At 44.8% G+C, this 25,495-nt stretch overlaps 1 long non-coding RNA gene across 1 annotated transcript in view; it reads right to left on the reverse strand.

Annotated features, from left to right (window-relative positions):
• Positions 1-11,843, reverse strand: part of LOC144311295 (uncharacterized) — a 144,343-nt gene extending 132,500 nt beyond the window's left edge. The window contains exons 1-2 of the long non-coding RNA XR_013376847.1: positions 11,662-11,843; positions 9,419-9,678 (exon numbers count right to left, since the gene is read on the reverse strand). This is a non-coding gene — a long non-coding RNA (uncharacterized LOC144311295). The remainder of the gene's footprint in view (positions 1-9,418; positions 9,679-11,661) is intronic.
• Positions 11,844-25,495: the final 13,652 nt, after the last annotated feature.

Consider the following 25,495-nt stretch of genomic DNA (forward strand, 5'->3'; position numbering starts at 1 on the left):
TCAAGTCCATTTTGTCTAACATAATACTGCTATCCCATTTTTTTCTTCATTTGCTTGGAAAATCTCTTTCTATACATTAACTTCCATTTACTTGGAATATCACTTTCTATCCATTCACTTTCAGTCTGAGTGTCTGCAGGTCTGAATGAGTCTCTTATAGGCAGCATAGAGATAGAGTTTGTTTGGTTTTTTTTCCCCATTCCACCATCCTATGCCTTTTGATTGGAGCATTTAGACCATTTACATTTAAAGTAAGTATTGATAGGTATGTACTTATTGGCATTTTGTTAACAGTTTTCTGGTTGTTTTGTAATTTTCTGTTCCTTTTTTCTTGCTCTCCTGATGACTGTCTTTAGCATTATACTTGGCTTCATTTCTTCTTTTGTATCTATTATAGGTTTTCTGTTAGTGGAAATTGTGAGGCTCGTATGAAACATCCTAGGCATACCACAATCTGTATGAAGTTGATGGTTACTTAAGTTCAACACGTACTAAAAGAACTTCTTTCTTACTCTCATCTCCACATTTTATGTATATGTTGCCATATTTTACATCTTTTTACTCATAATTTTCTTACTTCTAATTATGGCCTTTTACTTTACACTTAAAGAAGTCCCTTTAACATTTATTAGGCTGGTTTCATGATGATGAACTTTTATTTGCCTGGGAACCTCTTTATTTGTCCCTTAATTCTGAATTTTAACCTTACCAGATAGAGTATTCTTGGTTCTAGGTTTTTTATCCTTTCAGTACCTTGAATATATTATGCCATTCTCTCTTGGCCAGGGTCCTAGGGTACTCCATGCAGAAATACCCTGGCAGTGGCTGGAGCTTAGCAGGGCATGAGCCAGGGAGTCTGAGGTCTTTCCATGCAAGAGGCACTCGGGCAGAACAGCTGTAGCTGAAGTGGGTACAAGCCAGGAGGCCCAAGGGTGCTCAGTGCAAGGGGTACCCTGGTGAATCAGCTGGACCCAAAGTGGTATAGGACTGGAGTGTTCTGGGTACTTTGCACATGTGTCACCCTGGTGAGAGAGCTGGAGCTATGGTGAGTGCTGACTGGGAGTGTCCTGGTGTGTGCCCTCAAGCTGGCTGTGTGCTGAGCCATGGTGGGTGTGATCTAGCTCTCCCACCATTTGGCAGAGTTTAGGGCTGAATCCTTTGTATTCTTGTTGCCCTTTGAAACCAAGGCTTTTTTCTGTGCCCCAGGGCATTCAGAGCTAGAATGACCTATAGCTCAGAGCTCACCTTCCCTGTGGAGGGGTATAAACTGTGGCTCTTGCCAGCCTTGCCAAACTGGAGAGAGTTCCAGCTACTGTCTTGCTACTATTTGGCAAACTGGCTAATTCCTTTATATTCTACTTGTTCTTTTAAACCATTGTTTTCTTTCTTTCTTTTTTTTTTTTTTCCTGCGCCCAGGGTTATCCCTTTCCTTGTTGTTCACAGCTCAGAGTGGGTTTCCCTTCCTGAAGCCTCCGACTCCCCTGCTGGTCTCTGTGTGGTCTATCTTTTCTTGTGCAGAAGCTATTCAATGTAGATTTGCTCTGTCCTGCAAGAGGTTTATTTAAGGTCTTCCTCCGCCACCATCTTGGACCAAACTTCCCCAGGTTTCTGTTCTCTGCTGCTAAAGCATCCTGTGGAATCATAGGCTAATGGTAATACATCTTACTATTAATAGTTAACATTAAAAAGTGCCTGACATTTCACAGTACACTTTCACATTTATTATTTTATTTGATCTCCAAACCAAACCCGTCAGAAAGCCTTTCTTTTCATCCTCATTTTACAAATGGAGAAGCAAAAGCTTGGGAGTTTTGATGACTCACACAAGGTTGTTCAGTTGGAAAGTGAGGAGCTGGTGTCTGCCCATCAGAACTTGGGCTGGCTAACTCCACCTTCTGTGTTCTCACTCCCATCCAACAGGACTACCATTGCTCCAGCGTTTTTTGGAACATCTCTCCTGGAATTGACTGTAAGTGATTTTAATAAAAAACAGTTCCAGGACAGCCTGGGTGGCTCAGTGGTTTAGCACCGGCTTCACCCAGATGTGATCCTGGAGACCTGGGATCGAGTCCCACGTTGGGATCCCTGCATGGAGCCTGCTTCTCCCGCTGCCTGTGTCTCTGCCTCTCTGTGTATCTCTCTGTCTCTCATGAATAAAATAAATAAAATCTTTTAAAATAAAAAATAAATAAATAACAGCTCCAGAAAGGGGATTCCTGCTGTTTCCAGAGGAATTCAGGCATCCACTAGGGGTTTTCTTTCCATAAGGCTTCCATAAATCTCTTTAGAAGTATGAGACTTTTGGAGCTGTCAAGAAGGCAGACAAAGATTGAAACTTAATCTTTTTTTTTTTTTAAGATTTTATTTACTTACTCATGAGAAATTGAGAGAGAGAGGCAGAGACAGAGGCAAAGGGAGAAGCAGGCTCCATGCAGGGAGCCTGATGTGGGACTCGATCCCAGGACCCCAGGATCATGACCTGGGCTGAAGGCAGACATTCAACCATTGAGCCACCCAGGCCTCCCTGAACCTTAATCTCTTGGGAAGTGGCCTCCATTGACTTGTCCCAGTGAAGAGAAACAGTTTAGTCCACAGACACTGCTAGATCATTAAAGAAGAAGGGACGATCCATTGTTACCCTTAACAGTGACATTTGTACTATCTCCCAGCACTGTTCTAGAGGGACGTGGTGCCAAGCCCAGGAAAGGAGTGCCATAAAATATGAAAGGAGGAGCCACATGAAAAACCTATTAACAAGCACTGGCTCCGAGAGCAGTAGAGAACAGAGTGAACCTAGGTGCAGGTAGAGGTAGTTTGGGGCAATAATTTTTCAGATCAGGACTAGATGAAGGTAGACTAGAAAGAGGCCTACACATATTTGTGGTCAGAGGGGAACAAGTCACAGAGCAAAGACCAAGGGGTGAGTACCGTATCTTATATGATATGATACTGTTCTAAATCTGTTAATAATACCATCTTGATATAATCCACACTAAATGTTTGTTAGCACACACTTTAGAGTCACTTTGCCATCATTCATCAGTACAGCCATCCATGATTTACTTCAGATGCTATCAGAGGACTACCATCTCTGCCTTCTGAATCTGTAACGGGGAAAAAACAGCACCCATTCTCCACCATATCAAACCTATTTCAAATTGAAAAGGTTACTTTTAAAAATAGGCTACAGTAATGTACTCGCTGGCACTACACACCTTGTACAAGAAAAGCAGAGGCAAGAAGGGTATGGGAAGTTAGAGAACCTTCCTTTACTGACTCTCAAACTGAGTGAAGCTCTCTGTTGAGATGATCTCTGACATTTACAGTGGAAACCTGTATGTTCTTGCTATGTAAATAAAATTATTGGTATGAAATGACATTAAAGTTTTGTCAATAAATGAATTCTTCCTAAAAAAAAAAAAAAAAACCTACAAGTAGGTCTGATGGCAAGGAATCCTCAAAGAGTGAAAGGTGGGTCCCACGGGCAGCATGGAGTTCAGACCACATGCTGTAGAAGGAGATGGTCCAGCTGATGGCTCTCTGACCACCCTGTTCCTTTGTTCTCATTCTTAAAGGTTCTGTGCACTGATTCTGAAAGTTTTACAAAAGGAATATCATAGTTGCCCTTGAGCCATTAATCCTGGTTCAAGAGTGGGGTGGGGAGCTGGAGAAGAAGTGATACTCTACTGCTGGAGTTGAAGACTATCCAGGGAACAGAAGAGGAAACAGAAAAAATAACATTCCTTTGGGGAGAGGCACCAGACCCCCAAAATAAGACAAAGTAGGACCACTTGATCAAAAGCTACAGTGTAACAGCACCTGCAGATGCCAAGAGGCTGGCGGGTAGGGAAATGGGCCCCTTTACCTTTTCAAGAATCCTTAAATGGCCCCTAGGGGGAATACCACAACCCGGTAACAGTGGGGGTAAGAACAGAAGGGAAGCATGTGAGGAGCTGTGAGGGCTGAGAGGAGAGGTCAGCAATTTTTTCTGGCTCCTTATGCCCTTCCCCTCTGTACTGCTGTGACCTGGGAGCTTGAGGTTACATACGTGCCTGTCATGGAGTCGAATCTCCATTCTTGGAGTATGGGTTTGAGATTTGCAGTTGGAAGTCTTTGAGAGACAATCACAGAGAATAAAGAGGCTGACCAAGGTGGGCAATAACATATTTTTGTCAGGAATAACCACTTTTTTTGGTAACTGTTGCCATTTCTAGCAATAAAAACCCTGAGATTCAGAAAAAGTCTAATCACACAAGGCCACCCAAGTCTGCTCGTAGAGTTGGCATGATTGGTTGGCAAGCCCAGGCTTTGAATTCAGGTAATGATTCCACCAGTTTGTGTGTCTATAAAGACACAAATATCCATCTCGCCTCATTGTTCTAAGATGACATATGGAAAGGGTTTAGTCCAAAATCAGCCACCTCACTGGCACTGAAGAAATACTAGTTCTCCCCTTCTTCTACCTGAGAGACTTGCCTAAGCGTGGGTCACATTTCACTCTTTCTGTGTAGCTCAAACTCTCTCCAGTGCTACAGAATTTCTACATTACAAGCCTGGCTGAGTGTTTGACCTTCTGGAATGAATTCAGTGCGAATAATGTTATTGATGTCAATGAAATAAATCAACATTGTCTTTACTTTTGGTCTTGGATCATACTTTCCATCATCTGAGAGATATTGAAATTCTCCATGGCATGCTTGGGCTCTTAGCTTCCAGCTCACAGCAGAAATGGCAACAGTGAGCAATAACTAGGCACCTACTACCTGGTGCCCAGATTTTAATTTTGTAATACCATTCTCCAATTTTAAGAAAAATCAAGGCTCCTTGGAGAAATAACTGATTCTAGAGTTCCTTGCAGGAAATATAGAAGTAGAACCTGGAGCATCTAATTGTACCACAAGGTAAGGAAGTGCTCAAAAAAAAAATTAAAGAATGGACACAGGAGCCAAACTAAAAGAGTTCTTATTGACCAAAGCTGGAAAAATCTGAGCAACGAAATAAGTAGTGTAGCATTTTTATAACGAAAATATAAAATAAAATCCATGAGTCCTTACTGATGTAAATAAATGATTAAATAAATAAATGAATGGACAAGGTACTAAACTACTTTTTGGAAAAAAAAATAAAATAAAATAAACTACTTTTTGCATTTAGTCTCATGTAACCCTCCCAGCAGGCCCATGAAGTAAGAACCATAATCTTTATTATGTAGAGCAGGAAACCGAGGCTCAAGGGGTTAATTAACTTTTTCAAGGCTACCTTCTGCCTCCCCCCACCCCTCATGTGTAAGAGACCAGGGTTAATCCTAGCTCCCTCTGGTGCTAATGTCTATGCTCCTTTTCCATACCACACACCAATCCCAAGTTAATATTTTATTTCAAATTATATTATTCATCTACTTCAAAAAAAAATGGAATAAATGCCAAGACTTCATTGTTTCTCTTCATCACTGAAAATGCATAGCAAAAGTTGTATAAAAACTTTACTGCTCTTCAGATTCGGTTCCAGAATGAATCTGTCCCTATATCTAATTTTAACTCTTCAGCCATCCTTCTATCTGAATGTGCGAAATCTCTGACTTTTTCAATATTTCCATCGGGCCATTGGACAGCTGCTCCATGTATCACTGTGGACAGCTTGACTTTGGTCTTAAAAATGTGGATGCCTTCACACAGACTTGCTTCTGGCATTACTCCATCTGCATATGCCACTTCTCACTTGCCAGGGGTCTCACCTGCAGGCTTATTTGCTGCCATCCAAAATGGGACTTTACATTTTTGCTCTAAACATCAGCCACTCACCTTCATGTCAACACAGGACAACTCGCACTTTGGCCGCTAAAGCTTCTTCTTCAAAGACAGAGTGATCTACTCTATGCTGTATTTCAGTTTCAATCAAGGATCCCCATTTTCCACAAACCACTCAAATGTCATCTCAGAGTACTAGATTCACACCACAGTGTGATACTCAGATCTCTTCATATAATAGTAAGACTACTCTACTCTCTAATAAAATACAATGTTAGAGTTGCCCTTTGACTCAGTGATACCACTTTTAATAATCTACCCTGAGGAAATAATTGAAACACAAAGATTTATGTAATGTTCACCACATCTTATATGCAATAACTAAACATTGGAAACCATCTCAATATCAACAATAAGAAAATGGTTAAATAAATTATAGTGTGTAACTACACGAGAATATTATGAAGCCTTTAAAGATCATGTTTTCAAAAAAGATTTAAAGATACAGGAAAACATTTATGATATGGAATTTTATTTTAAAAAGAAAAAGAAAAGAAAACTACTTTCAAATATACAAAGGGCTGGAGATTGAAGATGGAGTTAACTTATTCTGAGTGGCTGCAGAGGGAGAAAGGGAAATAGTATCCATAAGAGAAGGCTACCAAGAAGAATATGGGGGAGGATTATAATTTTTCTAGTGGTTATGGCTGTCCAAAGTGTAAAGGATGTCCCGGGCAGGTCATGCTTTCCCTGGTATCAGAGGATTCCAAACTGAGGCAGGGCAACCACCAGATATGGGAAATGGCAAAGGAGCCCCAAACAGAATGTGACATTGGCCCAGAGAACCCATGAGGGTCCTTCCTCTTTGATAGTATAAGATTGTGCTAGAAGCTTTGTCTTCTAACCACATATATGAGCATGATCAGTGTCAGAGAAGATGAAACAGAAGAGGCATGAAGGGTGAAGGCATGAATTTCCCCAAGTGATAGCAGATGGGTCTTATTACAGCACTGTTGCCCCTCACTCAGACTACAGGGGTCAGTCTTTGGCCTTCCCAAATCAAGAGATTCTTTTCTCTTCCTTAGGTGGCCTGTTTTGCACAGGACAACCCTCACATCCAGACATTTTCTTCTTACCTACTTGGAGCCTATTGGTATCTTCCTTATTTTAAGGTTTTGGTTTATTTATTTTAGAGAGAGAGGGGTAGAGTGGGGAAGGAAGGAGATAAGCAGATTCCTCACTGATTGCAGAGCCCAACTCAAGGTTGAATCTTACAGCCCTGAGATCCCTGAGCTGAAATCAAGAGTTGGACTCTTAACCCACCAAGCCACCCAGGCTCCCCCTGTGTGTATCTTTTCAGGATGGAGAGTTTTGGTGTTCATTGAAGTGATACAGAGTTGGAGAGTCAGAGCAGCCTGTGAGGACTTCTGCACATCCTCAAAATTAGGTTCACTGTGGTGGTATACCTTACTACTTCATTAGCTGCAGATCAGGGTTATATGACATGTGTTTAGTTTATACAGGGACTTTGGAAGAGACTAGATTATAAGGCAGCTGATGACAGACCCCTGGAAAAGGCTGGAGAGGTTCTACTGTAAATACCTAAATAGAGATTTGTGTAAGACAACCTTGAAAGCAGAGTTTTTAAAAGGTCTAAGGAACACCTAGCACCCAGATCTTGATTTGTAACACCATTCTCCAATAAAAAGAAATTAAGGCGCCTCAGAGAGATGGCTGATTCTAGGTTTGGGGCAGAAACTACCTAAGTTGAGCCTGGATCATCTTGTAGTACCAGTAAGTAAGGAAGTGCTCAAAAAATAGATGGTTGAGCAGGTCCAAGGGACATAGGAGCCAACCTAAAAGAGCTCCCATTGGCCAAAAATGGAAAACTTTGAGCAACAGGCTAAATCATGGAGCATTTTGTTATAATGAAGTGATAAAATAATGTAGTGATATAAATGTTGATGTAAATAAATGAATGGGAAATAAGAGACAGGTTGGCAAAAGAATTCCAAATAATTTATGTAGGTCCTCTGCCCTCAATGAAGAGTTGCCTTGAGTGCAGCCTGCACAGTGACTTCCCCTCAGACAGGGCAGTATGGAAAAAGTGTAACTTCACAGTGGATTAACCCAAGAGACACACTCTCTGCGGAGTGATAAGGTCAACACCAACAGTGATACACCACGTATGTGATAGTATGTACCCTTTGCATGACATGAAGACAGCACATTTACCCTTTGTAGTCTTCCTTCCCAAACTCTTTATAGCCCCAGCCTAACCCTGAGGAAAACATCAACCAAATCCTAATTGAGGCACATTCTACAAAATACGCAGCCCGTCCCCCTCAAAACTGTCAAGGGCACCAAAAAACTTTAAAAGTCTAGGAGTGGAACACCTGGGTGGCTCACTAGTTGAGCATCTACCTTTGGCTCAGGGCATGATCGCAGTGTCCTGGGATCAAGTCCCGCATCAGGCTCCCCGCAGGGAGCCTGCTTCTCCTTCTGCCTTTGTCTCTGCCTCGCTCTGTGTGTCTCTCGTGAATAAATAAATAAAATCTTAAAAAAAAAAAGTCTAGGGGGTGCCTGGGTGGCACAGTTAGTTGGGAGTCCAAGTGTCAGGTTTGGCTCAGGTTGTGATCTCAGGGTCATGAGATCAAGCCCCATGTTGGGCTCCACAATTGACAGGGAGTCTGCTTAGGTCTCCCTTTCCCTCTGCCCCTCCCTCCCCCAGCATGTACTCTCTCTCTCTCTCAAAATAAATAAACAAATCAATCAATCAATGCTAAGAAGGGCACCTGGGTGACACATCACTTAATAAGCATTTGACTCTTGGTTTCATCTCAATTCATGATCTCAAGGTGGAGAGATCAAGCCCCACATAAGGCCCCATACTCAGCCAGGTGTCTGCCTAAGACTCCCTCCCTTCCTCTCCCTCTGCCCCTCCCCACCCTCTGCATTTCTCTCTCTCTAAAATAAATAAATAATCTTTAAATTAAGAAAAAAAAAAAGTCTAAGAAACTGTTACAGCCAAGAGCAGCCTAAGTAGACACAAGGACCAAATATAATGTGGTACCCTGAGTGGAATCCTAGACGGTGAAAGGACATTGGTGAAAAATAAGGAGATCTGAATAAAATAAAAGCTTTAGTTAACAAGTAGGTACCAATACTGGTTTGTTAATTACGACAAATGTACCGTACTAATGTAAGATATTGGCAATCGGGAGAATTGAGATGAGCTATATAGAACCCTCTGTACGATCTTCCAATTTTTCTGTAAATGTAAAACTATTCTACAGTATGAACTTCAAGCCTAAAGAAGAAACTAGAGGATTGGGCCTGTGTGAGCACTTTGTGGAAGCTGAGTGAGGCTAGATGCTCAGAGAAAGGAACAAATCAGATGAATTTCCAACATTGGGAAACCACCAAGAACAAAGCAACAGGCCAGGAGAATGGGGGCATTTGAGGGTTTTTGCCTGGTTCCTGCCAGAAATGCTCCAGCTTACCTTGTCCTCCAAAACTGCGAGTCTGTCTGGGTTGACAGCAAAGCAAACCGGAGCAAGGATCAGAGGCTTTGTGTTAAGCAAGACAAAACTAAGCTCTGAAACTCTGCAGTCCACCAGCCGCTTGAAAACCTGCTATTTCCTATAGTCCCAACTCCAGGACTCACTCACCTGGAATAAAGTCGTTCTTTCATTTCTAACAAATAGATGTGCGAGTCCGGGGCTCCCGCGCCTTCCAACCCAGAAGATGGGGTGTAGACCAGGAGTGGGGAGCAAGGCTACAGGTCCGCGGGGCATCATCTGGAGTGGGGAACGAGCACATCTTCATTTTACAATTGCCAATTCACGTCTCTTGGAAGCAGAGAAACTGGAAGTCGAAAAGGAGGATTTGGCACCGTCCCTGGCTTCTGCCATCCTTGTGACACTGAGGACTGGAGAAATCCAAGAAAAAAGAGGCCCGGGAATGAATGAAAGGCTGAATGGGAAGCCGGACACATCCTTTTCTCAGCAACGGGAAGACCAAAGTTTAAAAGGGCAGAGCATAGTGTCCTGTGACCAAAGCCCCGTGCGCTTGTGCCCTGACCCTGGTTCTGGTCCCCTGCGGGTCCAGCTCCCCATCCTCACCCGTAATCCGCCAGAGCTTGGGCTCACTTCATGCCGGAACTCCTTCCTCCCAGAGCTTTCTCTGGAGCTGGTGGTTCTTTGAGCCCAGAGGGTGCCCTCAAGCAGCGCCTACTTATTTCTCCCACTTGCTCACATCCCGAGGAAAAGGAGTAGAGAAAAAAATTTGGGGGGTCTTATGATTAAAAAATTGGCTGGGCGATGTTTTATGCATGCATCTGTTATGCTAAAATAACCATCCTTTCCAACCAGGCCCACCTGCTGTCTTTTTCAATTTTAAGTATTTCTAAGTAGCAATCAAATCAGTATAATTTGTTCTTTATCTCGGCAAAACCATTGTGAAAGAAAAATGTGACCATTATGTTACATCAGGGAAAAATACAAGCCCTTTATTTGCAGCCTTCTCTATACTCTATCAGATCTCACAGTTGTCATTATGCCAGTTGTATTTAATGTTGTTCAAATGAACAGAGCTTTCTTTAATCACTACAGCCTTCTTTCCCCTAAATGCTTTTTCCAAGGTTATGGTTTTCAGAGATAAATACATAAATATCAATGTTATGAATACGTTAAGGGTATCCAAGAGACAGCTTTCAGGATTTGTAGCAAGAACCTGCTGTCACTGGAGTCACACAATAGCTGGCTGATGTTTTGAGTACGAAGTTACTGGGTATTAGGAGAAGGCCTGATACCCTGCTCCGCGGCAGAAGGCTATTTTGAGCGGATCACAATAGACTACTCAGCAAACGCTGGCTCTGAAATCTGGTGTCAGGATCCTCAGTGCTAATAACCAAAGGCACAAGTCCAGAGCCCTGAGCACTGGCCCTTCAGAGCTGGGTCACGGTGATCCGGGCTGGGGCTTTGGATCACACCTGCGGGCAGGGGTCCTTGCGTGGACCTGACACCGAAGGCAGGCCAACGTGCGGGCTGAGGGCAGGATTTCACGCCATCTACTGCAATGTATTTTATTTGCCATTTGCAAATTAGGAACAAGAGGTTTAAAGAGGTCAGAGGACTTGCTCGAATGCGAATGTCCAGTTAGCAGCAGAAGTGGGATTAGAACCCAAGTCAGCCGAAATGCATTTCTGCTTCACTACTAATTGGAGCGCATCAGCCTTTTAGCAGACCTCACATGGGACGGTTCCAAGCTTATACAAATCTTGCATTTATTCATTCAGACATTTCCTAAGCAAATATTTACGCTTTGCTGAGATGCTGCAAATAATAATTATCAATAGCTAATATTTTTGAGTGCCTGCGTCCTTCTAAGCACTTGGTGTACACGAAATCACTTGTCACTCCCAGTCACCCTAAGGGGTAGGTGCTATCACGATCCCCATTTCACAGATGAGGGACATAAGGCACGGCAAGGTTAAGTAGCTTGCCCAAGGTCACACACAGAGAGGAAACCAGGATTCACAACCAGCGGACTGAGTGGCGTCAGCACCCTGAATCACTGCAAAGGAAAAATATGTCCATATCATCGTAAGTGCTGGGGAAAAAAAAAAGTGTGGATTGAGTAAAGCATTGTATTTTGCCCCTGAGAAACTTACAACACAGAGAGGAAACATCTATGTAAACAAATAACTGAAATGCAAGATATGATATAATGTGTCAAAAGGAAAACATAAACAAAAACTAAGGGAGAAGAAGTGATGAATTCCAGCCAGGGACGGGATGGGGAGCAGAGCAGGGGAAGGGGGAAGGAGGGAAGGATGGGCCATGGGACCAGGCAGCCACACTAGGTCCCCTCCGACCCCATCCATAGGGCAGATCACGAGATGCCACCGCACCTTCTTGGGTCCAGTAGGAGAATCACGGCTCTACTTTTTAACTCAAAGGGTTACATCCGGATCTAAAGGAGAGAATGTAAGCAAATGTGATTTATAAGCTACAAGTCCCCTACTGATTTTATGCATAACTGGTGGACTCTGGGCTCCTGGAGGACAGGAAAGACATCTTATTCATTGGTGGCATGATCTTCGCTCAGCTTGGGGTCTGACGTGTGACAGGCATTGTTGGCTCATAGAAGGGAGGGCGGGAGGAGGAGGGAAGGGAGGAAAGAAGGGAGAGTAGGTTAGGAGGAGGTAAGAAGAAGGAAGTGGGAGTGGAGCGAGAGAAAGAGGAGGACAATTAGTTAAGAGGTAAGAAGGGATGCTGTGTCAGTCAGGGCCCTCCAGAGAAATAAAAACAGGGAGATCGCACTCATGTTCCCATGCACGTACGTGCGCGCTTACATGTATTAAGAGATTTAAGTCACTACATGTATTAAGAGATTTAAGTCACTGGTTCTTGCACTTGAGAGGGCTGGCAAGTCTGAAATCCACAGGGCAGGCTGGAAATGCAGGCAGTAGTTAATGCTGTAGTCTTAAGGCAGAATTTTATGGGGGGACGGGAGGATCTCAATATTTGCTTTTAATGCCTTCAACTGATTGGACAAGGCCCACCCACATTTCGGAGGATGATCTCCTTTACGTAAAACCAACTGATTATAGATGCTAACTACGGCTATAGAACACCTTCATAGCAGCACCAACACAGATTAGTGTTTGATTAAATAACTGGGTAGTGTACCCAGCCAATCCGACACACAAAACTATCACAGATGCCATTCCAAGAGGAGAAACCGGTTCAGCGCGGCACAGAGGCAAGGAACAGAGGCCGAAATTAGAAATTAACCTTTACCTTGGGGATTTGGCCAGGGGTCTGGGAGGAAGGAGGGGCTGCCAGCTAGCTAGAAGGCATCGCAGGTGGCTGGAGACAGCTGAAGGAACATGGGTACTTACGGGGTATCTGCTCTTCCATGTGGGGTGGAGATGTGGAACTTGAAACTGCAGACTCAGGAGCCCCCCTCCCAGACCTCTAAAACACAACTCCAAGGTGGCCCCAGGAATAGGGACTTTAAGCTCCCAGGTGATTCAGACATAACCAATCAAAACTGAAGACCTGAGTTCAAATTCTGCACCCACCACTCACTAGCCAGGCGCCCATTGAGAAGCTACCTTCCAAGAGCCTTGGTTTTTCCATCTACAAAATGGACCTCGTCGTAGCACATCCAGGGTGGTTGTGGGTGTAACACGTGTAAAGAAAAGGCAGAGGGCAGCAACTCACTGGTGCACCGCAGGCACGCGTGGAACTGGAAATAGCACGTTGGCACAGTCAGTACTCGGTGCTATGGGGCCCGGCGGAGTCTGCTGCCGAAAGGCTCCGGATGGCCCGTTGGGAGGCCATCCGCCCTGGCCTCGAACCACAGGGAGCCAGCCCACTGCCTGTAGAGACACTGGTAAGGGCACGGGCTTCGGAGTCCATGACCAGTTCCCTCCGTGTCACTGCTGGGACACGGAGTAACCTCGGGAGTGGCAGCCTTGCCTCGTGGCTCAGGAAATGCCGCAGAACTCAGCCACGGCCCCCGAGCCTGTGCGAGGTCGCTGCTTCTGAGGTTGGAGCTGGGATGTGGTTGCCCTGCTTGGCTGCTGCTGGTTTCGTTGTTCCTCCTATACGCAGAGTGTCACAAAGAAGCATCCTCAGGTTCCGGCAAAAATAAAAAAATAAAAAAATAAAAAAAAAAAAAAAGAAGCATCCTCAGCTGTACAGCCAGCATGCCTGGGCCTCTGTGGGCTTCTGCATGTCTACGGAGGCCTCAGAAAACTAACACCAAGGTATCCAATGAGCTGGAAGGCAGCAGGCTTGAGAGACAGGAAGCTTGGGCTGGTCTTATGGCTTCCCAGCTCCATGAGCTTAGGGAAATTGTTTAATCTCTCTGAGCCTCAGTTTTGTCATCTGTAAAATGGGGAAGATAATATCTGAGTTTTCAGGTAGGTCATGGGGATCAAATGGGATAATGTGGCACAGGATGGTGGCCGGAGTCCCTCTCTTCTGCAGTTCTCTCTTCAGGTGAGGCAGAGCCACGCTCTGGGAACTGCCTGCATCTTCCCACCTCCGTCCCAACACGCACGTGCACGCACGCACATTTGTCATTTGTCTGGTTGATATCCTTTAGATGTTAGGATAAAACTGTGCATTTGGGCAGCCCCAGTGGCTCAGTGGTTTAGCGCTTCCTTCTGCCCAGGGCGTGATCCTGGAGACCCGGGATCGAGTCCCACGTTGGGCTCCCTGCATGGAGCCTGCTTCTCCCTCTGCCTGTGTCTCTCCCTCTCTCTGTGTGTCTCTCATGAATAAATAAATAAAATCTTAAAAAAAAAAAAACTCAGCACATTTAAAAAGTTATTCTAGGGGCACCTGGGTGGCTCAGTTGGTGAAGCATCTGCCTTTGGCCCAGGCTATGATCTCAGGGTGGTGAGATTGAGCCCCACATCAGGCTCCCAGCTTAGCGGGGAGCCTGCTTCTCCCTCTGACCCCTCCCTAACACTCATGTGCACGAATAAAATCTTTTTTTAAAAAAAGTTATTATAACTGCACTGTGGATGATCCAAACATATTTAAATAGAGTAACATTTGCAATGGAAACGAGAGAGAGCCTGGAAGACTCAACTGCTTTGGAGTCTGCACATTTGACAAACAGCCTGGCTGCAGCTGGTTCACCCCAGTCAAGTCCCCTCACTTCTCTGAATGACTCCTTCTTCTCCTATGAAATGGGGACCATCCTGGGGGAAGGAATGAGACAACAAGGTACAGGAAACAGTACAAATACAGATGTTGGCTAATCATGCCAAGCAAGTGTCTGCTTGTTGGAATGTGTGCATCAGAGGAATTTTCTAGAAGCCACAGCCGTCTCCGCTCTGGCTGTCCACTACAAATCAGAGGGCGAGTTGCACCAGCCTTCCCAGAGGCTGGTCTGGCTGTGGGACCTGGGCTGCGGTGGACAGACAGCTCAAGGGCCTCCAAACTACAGGGAATTCTCAAGTGACCACAACCAACCACCGTGCACTGGAAATCCTTAATTGGTGTATTTAGCTTGCACACGCCTTTCCCCCCTCCTCACCCAGACCACACACTCCTATACCTTTTGATTCTCAATCTTCTCTAGAGAGAGGCAACTCGTGAGATCACAAAGTGGGTGTAGGTGTTATTCTGGAATTCATCTTCCAGACCAGGGTGTGCTCAGCTCAGTGTCCTCTGCCCTTTCTATTCAGGACTGTGCAGTGTTTTGAGAGGGGCACTGAGTCATCAAAAAGACAGATAGCCTATTTTGTCTCTAGCCCTACTTGCGAAGGCAGGAAAATAGATTATACTCTATTTTACCAAGATGTGTGACTGCACAGGTGAGGACAAAAGGGGGGTTTTCTCAGGAACACTCAGTTAATCAGAGAATTCAATTCACCACCACCGCCGTTGCCACAAACATTGTGTAATTGAGATGTTAGACCAAGTGATTAAACATTGTCAGGGATGGAAGGGGTGAGAGTGTTGGGATTCATCTAATTAGATGGTTCTTGGGGCTAGGGTAGAACAGGGAGATCTAATCGGAGCTAAGAAGGAGACCCCAACATGAGCTCCGACATGTGCCAAGAGCCACGCAAAACACCTCAGGCTCTTGGGGCTCCTGGGTGGCTCAGCGGTTGAGCATCTGCCCTCGGCCCAGAGCGTGATCCCAGGGTCCTGGGATCGAGTCCCGCATCAGGCTCACTGCATGGAGCCTGCTTCTCCCTCTGCCTGTGCCTCTGCCTCTCTGTGTGTCTCTCATGGATAAATAAATAGAATCATAAAAAAAAAAAAAAAGTCAGGATGATCCCATTTGCTTCCAGCAGTGACTCTGTTTAACTCCCATTTTAAAGATAAGGAGCCTGAGGCTCGGGAAGGTGATGTGATTTGCCAAGCTGACAAATATGGCACGGTTGTCTGACACCAAGTTTCCATACTTTATCCACAGTGATGGCAAGATCAAAGGGGAAAAAAAGCACACGGAATCCTCCTCCTATTGAATACTGGGCGGTTATAACAATGACAGATTGAAAGGAAATTCTTCCAAAGTTTATCTTCAGATGTTCCAACAGAAAGATGGCCAGTTCCAGCACTGCAGATCCTTTGTCCTTGTCCCTGAAGTGACGTTGGAACCTGGTAGATGAAAGGGAAGGCGGGCAGAGAAAACGCCACTCAGAGCGTGGAGGATGGGAGGTGGTCAGCTTTGAGAGGAAAGGAGGGGGCCTCTTCGGTCCTCTTCCCTCATCCCTCCTGCACACCTCCTCCTCCCACTGTTCCTAAGGTCATCTATCCCACCCCAATTCTTTTTTTTTTCATTTTTAAGAATTTATTTATTCATGAGAGACAGAAGCAGAGACACAGGCAGAGGGAGAAGCAGGCTCCTCCTGGCAGGGACCCCAATGCAGGATTCGATCCCAGGATCCCAGGATCACGACCTGAGCCAAAGGCAGACGCTCAACCACTGAGCCACCCAGGCATCCCTGTCCCACCCCAATTCTAAGACAACTCTCTCAGGACCCCCTGGCAGCCCCTGGAGAGGCAAACTGGCTCTGGAGAAAATCTAAATCATTAAGAAACATAATAATAACTGACTTTACTAGTGATACTGGGGAAAAGGGATAAAAAATGAAAAGAGATACTCTGAAAAGTTTTAAATGGAAGAAGAATACAGTCAAAATGCTTTCTACATAACACCTCCTTGATTTGAAGTACTAATGCCAGAAATCCCTCCCAAGATGCCTCAGGATGTGAATAATTCAGATTTTACATTTTTTACAGCTTCTGAAATAATAGCATTCAGTATTTATTAGAATATAATAATGTGCTTTAAAATTTATTTATATTATACAAACATTATACTAGTACATAATAGTATAGGATTATATGAATTATAATAGTTAGATCCTATTATTTTACTATTATAAAAATAACAGTATTTTGCACCAACAAAAAAATGCCACCACTTTTGTACTTAAGCATAGCATAGCACCCGTAATGCTGGAACACCCAAAACCAGTATTACCATCATGAATTATGTTCTTTTTTCTGCATCACCTCCCACAAGGCTGGCAAATATTTTTACAGCTCCTTGAGAAGAACCTTCTTTGCACATTAGCTCATTTGCTCCTCCCATCAACAGTACGACGAAACAGGAATTATTTCTATACACATTCTGCAGATAAGAACAGAATCTCTGTGTCATCCAGTCTGAAAGAGTCTGAGACAGGACTTGAACTCGGGTTCAGGAACTCCAGATCCCAAGCTTTTAAGAAAAAAAAAAAAGGAAGATTTTATTTATTTATTCATGAGAGACACAGGGAGAGAGGCAGAGACACAGGCAGAGAGAGAAGCAGGCTCCCTGCAGGGATCCCAATGTGGAACTCGATCCCAGGATCCCAGGATCCCAGGATCCCAGAATCATGCCCTGAGCTGAAGGCAGGTGCTCAACTGCTGAGCCACCAGGTGCCCCCGGATCCCAAGCTTTGACCCTGTTTCCACAGCCTTCCAACCGTGCTTTCTTCCAGCAGTGGCCTGAGCCCCGAGTGAGGCTTCCAGGTGCTGCCTCTTGTCACCCAGCCTGCTCGGTTCCCTGTCCAGCGCTCCCGCCTTTCCAGGGGGACAGGGGCAGCCGCGGGCCACGGCCAACACTGCCCTAGGGTGACAGGGGCAGCCGGGGACCACGATGAACACTGCCCCAGCCCGGCCGGCGCCCAAAGCCTCCAGCTCGCTCCCAGCCGAGGCGGGGGGCAGGGGTGCTGGGGCTGCCGGGACAGAAAGGTTACAGTCATTTTCCCGGGAGGATGATCAATAACGTACACAAATAGTCGTTTTTCACTCAGAGACCTCTTGACAAGGACTGGGAGCGGGAGCTGCAGACGCACTGGGAGGGAGGGCACCCCCCTTTCTTCTGGCATCGGGTCCCAGCCGCACCCACCCGAGGCCGCACAGGTGGAGGAAGACTGCCCCCCACCCAGCGACGCCTTAGGGAGAATCAGGCAGAGGGAGGGGTGGCCGCGGCCTCGAGGATCCTGGCCGGAGACCCAAGGGTGCCTGGGATGACGGCGGAAGGTCTGGAGGAGGCCCAGGGAAGGGGACGCCCAGCGGGTGACAGTGGCTCATGGCAGTGGAGCTACAGGCAGGGCCGGCCTCCCAGTGTGGCCGCGGCCGCTCTGGGCACACAGGGACCTGCGCTCAGAAGGGAGCCACATGCCTGGGCTTTAACCATCTATAGGGGTCACCTGAAATTTTTTTTCCTTAAGATTTTATTTATCTGGGGACCCTGGTGTGGCTCGGTAGTTTGGCACCTGCCTTTGGCCCAAGGCATGATCCTGGGGTCCTGGGATCGAGTCCCACATCAGGCTCCCTGCATGGAGCCTGCTTCTCCCTCTGCCTGTGTCTCTGCCTCTCTCCGTCTGTCTCATGAATAAATAAATAAAATCTTTTTTAAAAAAAGATACTGAAGATATCGGTAATGACTTCAGATCTTTACCCCTCCCAGGGAAACTAGAACACTTTATAGAAAATGATCCTTAACACAAAGCAGTTACTAGTAGATGGATTTCAAGTACTTGCAAAAGTCAATAGGATAATAATAATAATGATGATAATAAATAGCCATGATTTATTGAATGCCTACATTGCCAGAGGTGAATAATAAATATTCTCTCTAATCCTTACATCAACTCTGAAAGGAACAGAGTATCACCTCTGTTTCACAGAGGAAGAAATTTAGGCTCAGAGAGGCATCTCGCCTACAGTCGTGTAACCAGTAAGAAGATGGGATTTGGATTCACGTTTTTCTGACTCCTGGTAGTAAATTTAGTGCAGAATAGTATCTTACTGTCCCTATGCGTAAGGACGGTAATGGATTTTAAGAAAGAAGCCAAGAGGGCCTTGATTAAAAAAAAGAGCTCTTCCAGGCTTCCATGCCCAGGCCCAGAGGACTGCTGAGATGCTGGGCAGGGCGCGGTGCACTTAGCCCGGCTCGGAAGGGGAGGGTGGTCCCTGCACTGGCAGTTGAAGCTGGCCTCTATTCATCAAGAGCAATGTGACTGCAGAACAGCCCACCCAAACCATCCACGGGGCTTCTAATTAAGGTTGCAGGTAGCTTAGGTCACGGAGAATTGATTCATAAATTTAAAAAAAAAAATTTAAAGTCCCTTTGTGCAAACACTGTGCCAGGACTGGTGGATCAGAGTAGATGAAACAGAGGTGTTCCCCGGCCCCACTGAATCTGCAGTCCCGGTAGGGCTGTCGCTTTAGATGTCTTTGACCACAAGCCAGATTAAGAAATACATTTTACAAAAAAAAAAAAAAAAAAAAATTAAATTAAAAAAAAAAGAAATACATTTTACAAGTCAACCCAACACACATGACCAGTACACACACACACACGCACACACACACACGCACACACACACACACATACTCTGAAACAAAAGCTTCACAGAGCATTACTAATCCTTACTACAAAGATACACTATTACGTGTCCTCTTATGTTCTTTTTTTTAAATACTGGTCATGAACGATTGGATGGACTTTAAGAATGACCCATGAATCACAGGAAAAATCCAAGTAAGAGATGCAATCGAGTAAGTAGTAACATGCTAACAAGTTCTAAGTTTCTGGAAGCACATCCCAGGAAGAGACCCTTCCCCAGACAGAGGGATCGGGGTAGGCTTCCTGGAAGAAATGATCTCTAAGCTGGAGTGTGAATCTAAGAAAGGTAAGCAAGAGCCAGATGGTGCAGGGATCATCACGTTCTATAAAGGAATTTGGACATAACCCCATGAGCCATGGAAAGCCACTGAAGGGTATGAAACAGGTATGGGAAGAACTATTGATAGATACTCCAGTTCTCCTTTTAGGCACAGGTTTGACATACATTTTCCTCCCCCTTTTGAAGTTAAATGCAGCCATGAGATTGTTTTGGTCCAATGAAACAGGAGCCTAAATGAGATGTGCTACTGTGCATGGAAGCTTTATTTTTACTTTTTTAAAGATTTTATTTATTTATTCATGAAAGACACAGATAGAGGCAGAGACATAGGCAGAGGGAGAAGCAGGCTCCATGCAGTGAGCCTGATCGGGACTCAATCCCAGGACCCCAGGATTATGACCTGAGCCAAAGGCAGATGCTCAACGGCTGAGCCACCCAGGTGCCCCTACATGGAAGCTTTAAAAGCCAAGGAACAGTTTGCCATGTTTATTTTCCCCTGCCATAGTGACCCTTCAAAGAGAATTCAGCAATTGTAAGTGAAAGAACAGAAAGCAGTGTGATTCATTGAAGTCAGTGGTGAGTACTAAGAAAAAAAAAATGAAACGAAGAAATGAGATATAGAAGTGTCCTGTGGGGGCTCCTGGGTGGCTCAGTTGGTTAAGCACCTGCCTTTGGCTAAGGTCATGGTCCTGAGGTCCTGGGATCAAGACTGGCATCAGGCTCCCTGCTCAGTGGGGAGTCTACTTCTCCTTCTACTTCTCCCCACCCCCTCTTGCTCTTTCACTATCTCTCTCTCAAATAAATAAAATCTTTTTTAAAAATAAATAAATAAATAAAAGTATCGTGTGAAGATTCACTGAAAAGGTAATTTTGAGTAGAGAGTTGAAGATAAAGGGGTTAAGGATGCCTGGGTGGCTCAGTGGTTGAGGGTCTGCCTTTGGCTTGGGGCCTGGTCCTGGGGTCCTGGGATCGAGTCCCACATCGGGCTCCTCGCAGGGAGTCTGCTTCTCTCTCTTCCGTGTCTCTGCCTCTCTCTCTGTGTCTCTCATGAATAAATAAAATCTTAAAAAAAAAAAAAAAAAGATACAGAGGTTAGCCATGCAGCTATCCAGAGGGACAGCATACCAACCAGAAGGAACAGCAAGTGCAAAGGTCCTGAGGCAGAAATGTACCTGGTGTGTTTGAGGAAAAAATTAAAGAGCAGACTTGGCTGGAGTAAACTAAGGGAAGTAGAATGGGCAGTATTTCTCAGGCCTTCTGACTACAGAGTGTTTTCTCTAGGAGCCACAAGCTCTGAGACTGGATCCACAGAACACTCTTCAGGAAATAAGATCCTAGACTACCTCGGCTTAGGAAATAGGCAATGACATGGGTAGACCTTGAGGGCATTATGCTAGCAAAATTAGTCGGGTGGAGAATGACACAGTGTATGAACTCACTTACCTACAGAATCTTAAAAAAAAAAAAAAAAAAAAAAATCAAACTTCTAGAAAAAGAGATCAGACGTGTGGTTACCAGAGATGGGCAACTGGGAGAAGGGAACAGGAAGAAGGTGGTCGAAAGGTACAGACTTTCAGGTGTAAGTACTTGGAACGTAACACATAATAGGACTAGTGTTAATACTGCTTTATGGTGCATTCGAAATTTGCTAAGAGAGTAGATCCTCGAAGTTCTCCTCACAAGGAAACAATGTGTAGTTAGATGACCTGATGGATGTTAAATTTACAGCTGTAATTGTTTTTGCAACAAATGTATGTCAAGTCATTAAGTTGTAGACCTCGAACTTACACAGTGCTGTCTGCCAAGTAGAGCTCAGTGAAATGAAGAAAAAAGGGGTTTTCTTTTTCTTTTTTTTTCATTATTTATCTTTTCATCATTTCTTTTTTTTTTTTTTTTCACTCCATTGTTTTTTCTCATACCATGCAATGAATGGTTGTGGGGCTTGGAGGAACAGAATATTCTTCGCTTCTCAGAGGGGTCCCCAGAAGCTAACCTGCTGGGATCAGGACTCTTGGTGACTTCTGCAAAAAATGATATTACCATCTGTGGTCAGAGAGGAGAACCGTCAAACCTCCTCCTTCCCCTTCCTCCTGAGAAGCAACTTGCTTTAAGCAAACAAGTTGTACTGAGTGGCTGAGATTTTAAGTCTTTTCTTGCTAAAAATAAACCTATTGTGGAAAATCCCAAAAGATGAAGCGCATCTCTAACCTCAGGGGGTGGAGCTACCCTCCCTCATGTGCAAGGAGCTGGGCTTCCAGCTCTTATCATTAGCAGTAATCTGGGGTCAGGAGGGGTCGCCTGGCTGTTCTCAGCTACGTGGGCTGCTTGCTGATTTCCTGGGGCCCTTGAGAGAAAAACACAAATTTTGCTTTAGAACAGTGCCTGTGTTTATTTAACAGTAATGATTCTTTCCTTAAGATTCTTGAATGCATGGCTCTCCCTATAGTCCTAAAACCCACCTCGTCCCTGATCACTCCAATGCCTGCATTCCAGAGGGTCCAGAAGTTCAAGGCCATGGTTACCTCCCTCTAGCCAGGACCGAAGGAAAAACAAAAACAGCTCTCACTGTCTTCTCCAGGGTTTCCAGAAATAAGGGATGGAAAGCTTCACCTTTCAGAAGCAATCTGCAGGGACAAAGGGGCCCAGAGCACCTCTGCTCCTGCCGTCCCCAGCTGCCTGGTCCTCGCCACCCCGCACACATGCTTAATAGTAAGAGCTGCCTTGTGTCTGCTCTACACCAGGCTCTGTACGAAAGGCTGAGTTTATTTTGATCTTTCTTTGCTGCAAAGTCACACACTTATTCCCAGGCGGTCTCCTGGTCACAGCAGGGACCTAGAGCAACAGTACAGTTGGATTGGAGCAACTCCAAACCCCAGCATTGGAAAATAAGCCTAAGGCACACCTACCACCAAACATTTTAAGTCATTTTATCCTGGTCTGTAACATCAATTAAGCTGCTGCTAGATGCTGGAGAGTAAATTATGAATTAGGCATGGTCTCTGCCTACTGGTACAGATATATAGATGTAGATATATATAGTATACGTCTGTGTGCATATATATAGGATATATGAATGAATAATAAAGTCTGACTCTTGCATGATACATGCATGAAAAGCTAGAGGAAGGAACAGTTAGGGATGAGGAGATGTGCAATGAAGGAGGAAAATCAGAAAGATCAAAGTAATAACATTTGCTTGGACCTCAGAGGATGAGTGAGGGAGAGCATCACAGATGGAAGGAGCGGCAAGGACCAGCACTCAGCCTGCATCCCGTCCCCCAGTGTAGTTCACAGGAATCAGGTAGTGAGTCCGGGGGGGCTTTCACCACCCCAGGAAGCAGAGCTATAGCATCCTATCCCTGTGTGAAGGACCAGTCATCACCACACCGTCACAGACACATCTAAAGCCAACCATGTTCAAGGCCTGGGCCTAGTACAGGACCTGCAAATACACATACTACTACTAAGTTATAATAACCAAAGGGATTTCTTGAACATCTGGTACATATAGGAACCAACTGAGCTTTTCATGCTTATATTCTAACTTATTCTCCCAATAAACCTATGCTATTATAGCTATTCCCATTTTATAAATAGAGGAATGGGGACACCTGGGTGGCTCAGCAGTTGAGTTTCTGCCTTTGGCTCAGGCATGATACTGGGGTCAGAGATTAAGTCCCACATTGGGCTGGCTGCGGGGAGCCTGCTTCTCCCTCTGCCTATGTCTCTGCCTCACTCACTCTCTCTCTCTCTCTCTCTCATGAATGAATAAATAAATCTTTATAAATAGAGGAATTGAAGTCCATAGGCAAAGCCCCTACTGTAAGGAACTCACAAATGAGCTGCAGGGATAGGACGTGTGCTCAGAAAGATAAGCAGCAACTGGTAACAATGACTAACACTTATTGAGCACTCACTATATCATGGGTGCAGCGCCAAGGGCTTTACGTGCATTCATCACAAAGTTTTGCAATTCCTGTATGAGGTGGATGCTGTTATTATACCCATTTTACAGAGAAGAAAATTGAACCCCAGAGAGGTTATGGAGCTTGCCCAAATCACACAGCTACTCTAACTCTAGAGCCTATAACTTACAAGCCCCTATGCTTAACTTGATAGTTCACTTCTGCCCACCTGTGCTATGCTCTATGAGGTGGAGAGAGCAGATATGAGGAACCTGATGAGGGAGCTCACGTTGCTGGTGTCACTGGTGAGTGTGGCTAAGCTGAGCTTTCTAGGAAGGGTGGGCTTCAGATAGAAGAAAGAAGCTGGTATGACCACAGGTGGGACACAAACTGGTTTCACTCCAAGCCAGCAGTCTCCAAGAAGTTGCTAAGGGTGGCATCTACATCCTTCAAGATTTCGCTCCATCCAGGGGCTCAGTTGGTTGACAATCCAACTCTTGGTCTGAGCTCATGGGTCATGAGATTGAGTCCTGGGTCAGGCTCCACTCTCAGCAGGGGAGTCTGCTTAAAGATCCTCTCCCTCTCTCTCTCTCATGTGCATGCAATCTCTCACTCTCTCAAATAGATAAATGAAACCTTTTTTTAAAAAAAAGAAAGACAGAAACAAAGAAAAAGAGAAAAAGATTTCACCCCATCCAGAGTCTGACAGTCTGGCAAACTGGAGCACTTGATTTTCTTAGCTCACCAAGAAAAGCGTCCTATTTCAGAGACTATTAACATTTTGCATATATAAACTTGGAATGCCAGCTTATTTTTTAATCAAGAATTATATTCTCCTGAGACAGAGTAATTCTGTCCATTTGACTAGTACATCCTTTCATGTAGGAAGTCAACTCATAATCAGGTAATAGCTTATATTTGCTGAGTTCTTACTCTGCAAAACATGCACGAAGCATTATCGAAATAAGGAAAACAAGAGAAGTAGATATAGCTAATATGTGACGGCATTACACTAAGATGAACGGATGTGTCTATCTCCCCAACAAAGATGGCCCAGCCAGTGAGACAGGAATATTTGAAGTAGGACGGCCATGAAGTTCACTTTGTCACTATAACAGGACCAGCCATCAGATTAGTCTGATGGCCCAAACTCTGTCTCCTTTGTATGGTCACTGCCTTGGTGACTCTCTTTTCTTTTCACATTATGGCTGAGCAGTGTCACTTCTGATTAACACATGCTTCCCGTAGGTGTGTTAATACATTCAATCAGGTTACTGTCAAGCATTGCCGCCCAGGGAACTATTCTGTCTCCTGAAGGTGACTTTGCATATCTCTGCTCTGTACAGATCTTGAAGTTGAATTCTCAGCAGACAATCCTAGTTCCCTCATCTACAGATTCTTGGGAGATGCCTCACTTCAGCCTCCATATACAGACAACATCAAACAAAGACACCCAACATCCTGGAAAGCAATGCATTTTACTGAGGCAGAAAAACTGTGCAAGGAAATTAAAATTGGAGACGTGGGTTGGACCATGGAGCACTGAATACCAGAGTCATAACTGTCAAAAATCACCTCTGAAGTCTCCTATTGTCCAGATACCGAGTGGATCGAAGCACAAGGAAAAACATGTGTCTACCCATGTGCACACACATGCACAGAGCACCTGCCCTTTATGAGTTTTTATTTCAGAGTAGACATTATCACATCACCTGCAGGATCATAAATTCATTTACTCATTTCTAAATTCATTTTTGTCATTCACTCCATCTGCACATATTTATTGGGTGCTTTCTACGGGTAAGGGACTATTATCAGACAGGCATCTTCTGATCTATCAGTAGCTCTATCTCCTCCTCCAGCCTTCACACAGAAGAATAGACTCAGGAAATGGAGGAAATGGGGTGGTACCTACCCTGTAACCTGACCACACTCAGCCCCTCCACTCCAAAAGAGGTACTGAAGTGGGGAAAATTATGAAAGATACAACCATACATCATTTCCGCTCCAAGTCCAAAGCCTGCTTAGGGTTGGAGAAGGTGGAACAGATGAAGTCTGAGCCTGATTGGGGATTTGAATTTTAAACTTGACTGTACTGTGTCTTTCAAATACCAAAGGTG

Source organism: Canis aureus, chromosome 3, assembly GCF_053574225.1.
Source record: "Canis aureus isolate CA01 chromosome 3, VMU_Caureus_v.1.0, whole genome shotgun sequence".
NCBI classification, from domain to species: Eukaryota; Metazoa; Chordata; class Mammalia; order Carnivora; family Canidae; genus Canis; species Canis aureus.